The sequence below is a fragment of the Pelobates fuscus genome, chromosome 4, assembly GCF_036172605.1.
Source record: "Pelobates fuscus isolate aPelFus1 chromosome 4, aPelFus1.pri, whole genome shotgun sequence".
In the NCBI taxonomy this organism is placed as follows: domain Eukaryota; kingdom Metazoa; phylum Chordata; class Amphibia; order Anura; family Pelobatidae; genus Pelobates; species Pelobates fuscus.
In genome coordinates this window covers 285,973,490-285,981,922 of record NC_086320.1, presented here as the reverse complement: position 1 = coordinate 285,981,922, position 8,433 = coordinate 285,973,490, and positions in this window count along the sequence as shown.

Below are 8,433 nucleotides of genomic sequence, written 5' to 3'. Positions count from 1 at the left end.
TAATAGCCGCAAATTTACACATAGCAAAGGCGTGGAAGCAAACAGACGCCCCAGACATAGACACAGTGATAAAACAAACCACAATGAACATAGACTATGAAACAAGGATACACACAGGGCACAATGTGCAAGAGTACAGAATAAACGCCAAAAGCGAATGGGATAGGTCCCTGGAGGCGTTTAATAAAGGACAAGGGAAAGGGACAAGTCATAAGCTGCTCCAGTAAGCAGAAAGAGCAAGAAAAACACGGGGAAGGTGGGATAGCAGATGGAGGTACCAGAGCGCACCCAAGACAGCCCACACTAACCATGAGGGAAAGACCAGGGGAATGGACACCCATGATGTATATAGTTGTGTCGAAAGACACCCATAATGTATATAGTTGTGCTGGGGACACCCCACGCTTACGGGGGAGACAATAAACCTACCTAATAACCACCAAGTTAGAGAGACAACCATTAACAAAATGATTGAGCAACATGATGAAGCTGTGCAAGCCAGTAAGCTCCAGGGACATACCAGGAATTCTCTCTCGGGTGGAAAAAGGAACGTGATTAGGTCCCCCCCCCCCCCCTCACCCTCCCCCCTTGCCCCCTTCCCTATCTAACCTTCCCCCCCCCCCCCCCCACCCCACCCCCCCTACAAAAGAGCACTTACGCCAACTAAACACCTGAAGCCCTAACGGCACATCCCCAGCCTGAGAGACTCCTCTGAGGGAGCCAATACAGCCAACAAGGGTAACACCGCACTTGCATGTGATAAGGGATACGTAAGAAGAAAGGGCTGGCAGGATATGTGCACTATATGGATGCAAAACCGGTCAGATACCTACATCCCACCCCTCCTTTTGAATATAAAAAGTGTCAATTGGAAAAATAGAAAGTGTAGCATAGATAAGCCGCAAGCAACTGTTGGCAATTTGGGTGATTGCAAACGATGTGAATCTGAAAATGTAACTATGCACAAATGTCTTATTGCTATATTCCCCTTCCCCGCTTTCTTTTTGTACCCCAAAACGAATAAAAATTGTCAAATTGGAAAAAAAAATAAATGAGACATTCTGATAAAAAAAAAAAAAAAAAAAAAAAAGTTGACTTCCATGGAAAATCCACTGAACCACTGAACTGATCTGAGTGATTTTTGGATATGTTGGCCACTCAGATCGGGGCTATCCGAGGATGTTACTCTTGTGGGGTCTCCATTGATTTTGGGGGTACATTTGGGGTGTTGTGAAATTGTGTTTTTTCTGTACCTGGAGATAACTGAGATGTAAAGTTCCTACTCAATTATCTCTCAGGCACAGAGGAGGAGTATGTTGAATGTATGTCCTCTACGTTTGTGATGCATTGTTTTTTTTGTCCCTTTATTTATTTTTTGTCTTACATTGTTACCCTATGTATGTTTTTTTCTGTTCCCTTCACATGGTATACCTTTTGAAGATTGCTGATCAATACAATTGCTGATTGTATATAGTATATGTGGTAAACTTAACCTGCTTTTTTTTTTATATACTATATTATGTGAGTACTATGCTACTTATTGAAGTGCACAATTGCCATAGCACTTAATATTAGCACTATTTTGCACCGTATGAGTGTTTTTGTTGCACATTTAACTTTATGCTTGTGCTTTTTAGAGTGATTTGCACAGATATATGCATTTTAATATATTTAGAGTGATTTAAGTGGTTTTATGTTTTTTGTCTTAAAGACCTTGCGCACTTTATGGTTTGTTTCATGTATGTGCCTCTCCCTCTCCCCCTCCCCCTTTGTCGTGTCCTATTGTTTCCCCAGCAGGGCGTTGTCCCAGACCATCCTAAACTAGCTGCTTTGTCCCTCCTGAATCTCCCAGCAGCCCTTGTTATTATCTGACCCCACCCTTCCTTGTACTATAGTGCTCTATATACCCTATTGTATGTAAATTAGGCTGTTGGGGGTTTAAATGTGTGTATAAATTGTGAGTGTCTGCCTGGATTAACCCTTTAAGTCCGGAGGACGTACTATTACGCCACGCAGAAACCGGCTCTAAACGCCGGCGGGCGTAATAGTACGTCCTCGCTTTTATTGCCGCCCACGTGGCCGGCGGTATTCTCCCGCTGCAGATCGCGGTCGGGGGGATGCCTGGCCCCCCGGGCAACCCCCCTGTGGCCGGTGACTGCGATCTGCAGTCTCTGATCGCAGTGACAGGCTGTCACTGCGACCAGTATTCAGCATGTGTCAGCCGATTTCAAATCGGCTGACACATGCGGCCGGCGGCTTTCCCCTTGTGCAGATCGCGGTCGGGGGACTTACCTGGCCCCCCAGGCAGTCCCCCTGGGGTCAGTGACCGCGATCTGCTAAGTCTCAAAGCACTCTGATCGCAGTGACAGCCTGTCACTGCGATCAGTGTTACATGTGTCAGCCTACTGGCTGACACATGTAACTGGCACAATGATCCCCCTGCAGATTGGAAGGGGGGGGTGCTTGTACCACCCAGGCACTCCCCCCTGTGGTCAATTACCCAATCTGCAGGAGGTGATCACAGTGACAGGCAGTCACTGTGATCACTGATCCTGTGTGTCAGCCAGTGATGTGAAATCACTGGCTGACACTGTCTCTGCCCCCTGTCCTGTAAAAAAAATAAAATATTAGTTCAAAAAATAAATTTAAAAAATTACAGTTACAAATAAAATATACTTAGATCATATATATTATATATATATGATCTAAGTATATATATATATATATATATATATATACACATACACACACACACACATTTACACATACACGACGTGTATTTAAATATTAATAAATATATATATATATATTAATATCAAATTACATGTAGACTGATACTGATTAAATATATATAATTATTGTTATATATATATTTATATATAATATAAAAAAATATATATGTAAATACGTAAAAAAATAAAATTAAAAAAATATTTAAAAATAAATAATTAAAAAAATATATAGATGTGTGTTATTTCGTTCTAACTGTATTGTGATAATAATATATATATATTTATATCAAAATACACGTAGAACAAAATAATATATATCATAATATATATCTATATACATAAATATATACGTATATATCACTATATATACCTATATATAAATAAAAATATTTAAAAAAAATTATATATATATACGTATATATACACATATGTATATATATACATATATTAATTCTACACATATATTTATGTAATAATTTTACATAATTAGGTATCCTAATTAATTACAATTAGCGGGACCTGCCTGACAACCCATGCCGAATAGGGAATTTAATTTGCTAGCACTATATTAACCCTATAACTTTCCAAGACACCATAAAACCTGTACATGGGGGGTACTGTTTTACTCGGGAGACTTTGCTGAACACAAATATTAGTGTTTCAAAACAGTAAAATGTATTACAACGATGATATCGCCAGTAAAAGTGACGTTTTCTGCATTTTTCACGCACAAACAGCACTTACACGGACGATATTATTGCTGCAATACTTTTTACTGTTTTGAAATACAAATATTTGTGTTGAGCGAAGTCTCCCGAGTACAACAGTACCCCACATGTACAGGTTTTATGGTGTTTTCAAAAGTTACAGCGTCAAATATAAGGCTTGTGTTTCATTTTTTTCACATTAAAATTCGCCAGATTGCTTACGTTGCCTTTGTGACCCTATGGTAGCCCAAGAATGAAAATTACCCCTATGATGGCATACCATTTGCAATAGTAGACAACCCAAGGTATTGCAAATGGGGTTTGTCCAGACTTTTTTAGTAGCCACTTAGTCACAAACACTGGCCAAAATTGGCGTTTTTTGCATTTTTCACACACAAACAAATACTAACGCTAACTTTGGCCAGTGTTTGTGACCAAATGGCTACTAAAAAAGACTGGACATACCCCATTTGCAATACCTTGGGTTGTCTACTATTGCAAATGGTATGCCATTATGGGTGTAAATTTAATTCCTGGGCTACTATACAGTCTCAAAGGCAACGTAACCAATCTGGCGAATTTCAATTTCAAATGTAACACGCTATATTTGACCCTGTAACTTCCCAAAACACCATAAAACCTGTACATAGGGGGTACTGTTTTACACGTGAGACATCGCTGAATACAAATATGTGTATTGTATTGCAGTAAAAGCAAACAGTATTTTGACATCCACAGTTAAAATGTCACATAGAACTAAAAAAATTAAAAAAATCTTTTTTTCTCCCATTTTTTTATATATTTTTTATATTAAATTATGTTCCATAGCTAAATATTTGATGTTAAATGAAAGCCCTGTTTCCCCTGAATAAAATGATATATAATAAGGGGGGATGCATTTCATATGAAAGAGGTGAATTACGGTTGGACAGACATATAGCGCAAATGCCAGGTTTTGTTTACGTTTTGTTCTGTTCACAACTTGTACATTTGGCTGCGGTGTTAAGGGGTTAAACAGTCTACTCCCAGCATTAAGCCTCAACTCATGTGTGGGGGGAACAGCTATACTTGCTATACCTGCTATACTCTCTGGAGGAGAGGTCTACCCACTGGGAGCTGCATCCAGGACTTGGGTCCAGGGTGGGTGGAGATGGCGAGACCCCAGCCAAGCTGCGTTGGCTAGGGGCTGGAAGTGCTTATGGTGACCCGGTGCAGTGCTTATGGTACTTGGTGATTACTAGGAAGCGTGAATTGGCGGAGGTACACAGTCGGTGTACCAGGCGGTCCGCCACAATAGTTATTAACCCTTAATAGAGAACACATGGGATGGGCGGCAGCTCTGTAACATTGCTGTGTAATATAAAAGTAAATACAAATACTCAAGATTAAGTCCTGTGCTCAAACTCTCACTACTCCTAGGCGGCAGCACTGACCATAGCACACATCAGCCTCAAAACATATAATAAAAAACAAAGAAAAAGTTACCTGTGCAATCTCCCAAATCCCTATGCATATTTAAATAAATGGAGGTTATTTAGTAACTGGGTCCTACATTAACAAATCACCTTGCTTCATTCAGCTATATTTTCAGTTTAGTTAGAGACTAATCATGCTAGTCTTTACACCTAGTTTATTTGTTATATTAAAGGGACACTATAGTCATCAGAACAACTACAGATTATTGTATCTGGTTCTGGTGAGACTTTTTGCAGTAAACACTGTCTTTTAAGAGAAAATGCAGTGTTTACATTACAGTCTAGAGATACCTCCACTGGCCACTCCTAGAGATACTTCCTGGGCTAGTGTTGTACAGTGTGCAACACTGAACATTCCTCACAGAGATGCATTGATTCAATGGATCTCTCTGAGGAGATGATGTGTTATGTATTGAGGTTTATGCAGTCCACCTTCCAGTAGATGGCAGCATAGTGAAGTTATGCACTTGTTCTGTTGTGTTTAGTCTCTTTGGTGTTATGTCATTATGTGTGTGTACTGAAGTAAAGAGAAGTTCTATTTTACTACAATGTCTGAGAGCCATTTGTGAATATATAACATGCTAATACACTAAACTGGCGACGAGGATGGGATTATAATAAATGGACACTGCAGAATATATATAAAGGAAATGAAATCAGCCTGAGGAAGTAAAACTTTTTTTTTGGAATTCTTTTATCTACAAATATTTCCAGCATGGCTTCTCTGGGACACATGGAGGAATTTGATCTGGCTAATCCAGCCTCATGGGACTCATATGCTGACAGGTTAGTGTTTTTCCTGGAAGCTAATAAGGTGGTGGATGCTATTCAGAAGAGAGCTGTGTTACTGAGTGTTATTGGAGCCAAAACATTTGATATTGTACGCTCACTGATATCTCCTGCTAAACCACAAGACTACTCATTTGAAGAAATACTGGCACTGTTAAAACATCATTTAGCACCCACCCCATCTGAAACAGTGAGGCGTTTCCATTTCAATAGAAGAAATCAGAAACCAGGTGAAAGCATTGCAGCATACATTGCAGGACTGCGCAGGCTGTCTGAAAATTGCAATTTTGGTACCAGCTTAGAATCCTTGTTAAGGGACAGGCTTGTGTGTGGGGTGCAAGATGAAGCACTGCAGAGGAGACTGCTTGCAAGACAGAATTTAACTTTTATTATTGCACAAGAGGAAGCGCTCGCAAATGAGGCTGCATATGTCCATTCAAAAGAGATACAATCCTCCTCCAGCAAAGATAACTCACCTGAAGTAAATCTAGTGAAGAAGACTGATGTTAAATCAAAACACTGTTCACCACACACTGATGTCACAGCTCCATTTAAAGGAACTTGTTATAGTTGCGGTGGAAAACACAGGCGTAATACATGTCGTTTTCGAAATGCAGTTTGCCACACATGTAAACGTACAGGTCACATACAGACAGTTTGCCAAAGTCAAGCCAGTGGAATTCAGACCAAATATAAGAATGTGAATAAAATACAAACCACAGCGCACTCTTTTAATACTCCACAAACCGTTTCAGATAGTGAAATGACTGCAGGTGTTTACTCAAATGACTATGTGAATAAAGTGGAAAATTCACTATCAGGACTGAAGATTTACACTGAAATTGTGCTTCAAGATGTTCCGTGCAAAATGGAAGTAGATTCTGGGTGCGCATATTCTTTGATTTCAGAAGAGACATTTACATTGTTATGGCCTCATAATTCTCCTTCAATAGTACCTTGTGATATTCATCTCGTGGACTATAACAAACAGGCTGTGGATGTTAAAGGGGTTTGTTTTATACCAGTAAAATATGGTAAATTCAGAGGACATTTACGTTTAATAATTACTAAGGGACAAAGAGCAAGTTTGCTAGGTAGAGAGTGGTTTGAACCCTTAGGAATTTCATTAACTGGAGTTAATAATGTATCCACAGATATTCTACAGAATGTGATTGATAAATTTAGTGCAGTCTTTGAAGAAGGTCTTGGCATGTTTAAAGGCCCTCCTGTTTATTTTGTATTAGATTCAAAAGTACCCCCAATTCGTATGAAGCCTCGCAAAATTGCATTAGCTCTCAGACCAAAAATAGATGCTGAGATTACACGTCTTGTGGAACAAGGCATACTTGAACCTATAACACACCCAAAGTGGTGTACACCCATAGTTCCGGTCATGAAACCAAATGGGGATGTCAGAATCTGTGCTGACTACAAATGTACAATAAATAAAGCGTTGCAAGAGCATCCCTATCAAATTCCAGCTGTTAATCAAATTCTTACTACTTTGGCAAAAGGAAAAGTATTTGCCAAGTTGGATATGGCTCAAGCCTACCAGCAGTTACCTGTGGATGATGAGGCTGCTGATGCACAAACGATAATAACACACAAAGGAGCTTTCCGAGCAAGACGTTTGCAGTTTGGAGTTTCCATTGCTCCTGGCATATTCCAGAATTTAATGGAGGACCTCTTATCTGGACTTCCAGGTGTAGTGCCTTATTTTGATGACGTTCTTATTGGAGCAGATTCTATACAGTCATTGGCTGCACAGCTACAACTTGTTTTACAACGTTTTCTTGATGCTGGTCTAAAACTTAAAAAGGAAAAGTGTGTTTTTGGTGTAAGCAGCGTGGATTTCCTTGGTTACCGAGTTGACGCACAGGGCATTCATCCAACTGATTCTAAGGTTGAAGCTATCCATAGAGCTCCGGTTCCAACAAACAAACAAGAACTGCAAGCTTTCCTAGGGTTGCTTAATTTTTACCATTCTTTTCTGCCTGATAAAGCCACTGTTGCTGAACCTCTGCATCGTCTACTAGATAAAGATGCTCCATGGAAGTGGACTGACGTTTACACTACCGCTTTCAGCGCTGCTAAAAAACTGTTGTCTTCTGACAGTTTGCTTGTACACTATGATTTGGAGAAACCGCTCAACCTCACCTGCGATGCTTCTCCGTATGGCATAGGGGCTGTATTGAGCCACACTTTGAGAAATGGGGTTGAGGCTCCTATTGCATTTTATTCACGGACTTTATCTACTACAGAGAGGAATTACGCCCAAATTGACAAGGAGGCTTTAGCTATTGTGTCCGGTGTAAAAAAGTTTCATGACTATTTGTATGGGCGGAGGTTTACTATTATAACAGATCATAAACCTTTACTGGGTCTGTTCACCAGCAATACTCCCACTCCTCAAATAATTTCACCACGCATGCTCAGGTGGTCCCTTCTGCTGAATGCCTATGATTGTGAGTTCAAGTATCGTCCTGGCAAGGATATCACACATGCTGATGGATTAAGCCGATTACCTTTGCCTTCTCCTGACTTCCTTGTTCCTCCTATGTCTGAGGTCCTCATGTTGGAATCCATTCCAAACCCTCCGTTACATGCAAGTGACATTGCTTGTATGTCTGCCAAGGATCCTTTGCTGTCCAATGTGCTCAACTGGGTTTGGAGGGGGTGGCCAAAATCAAAAGTGGAAGACAAGTTCAAACCATTTGTAGTGCGCCAACA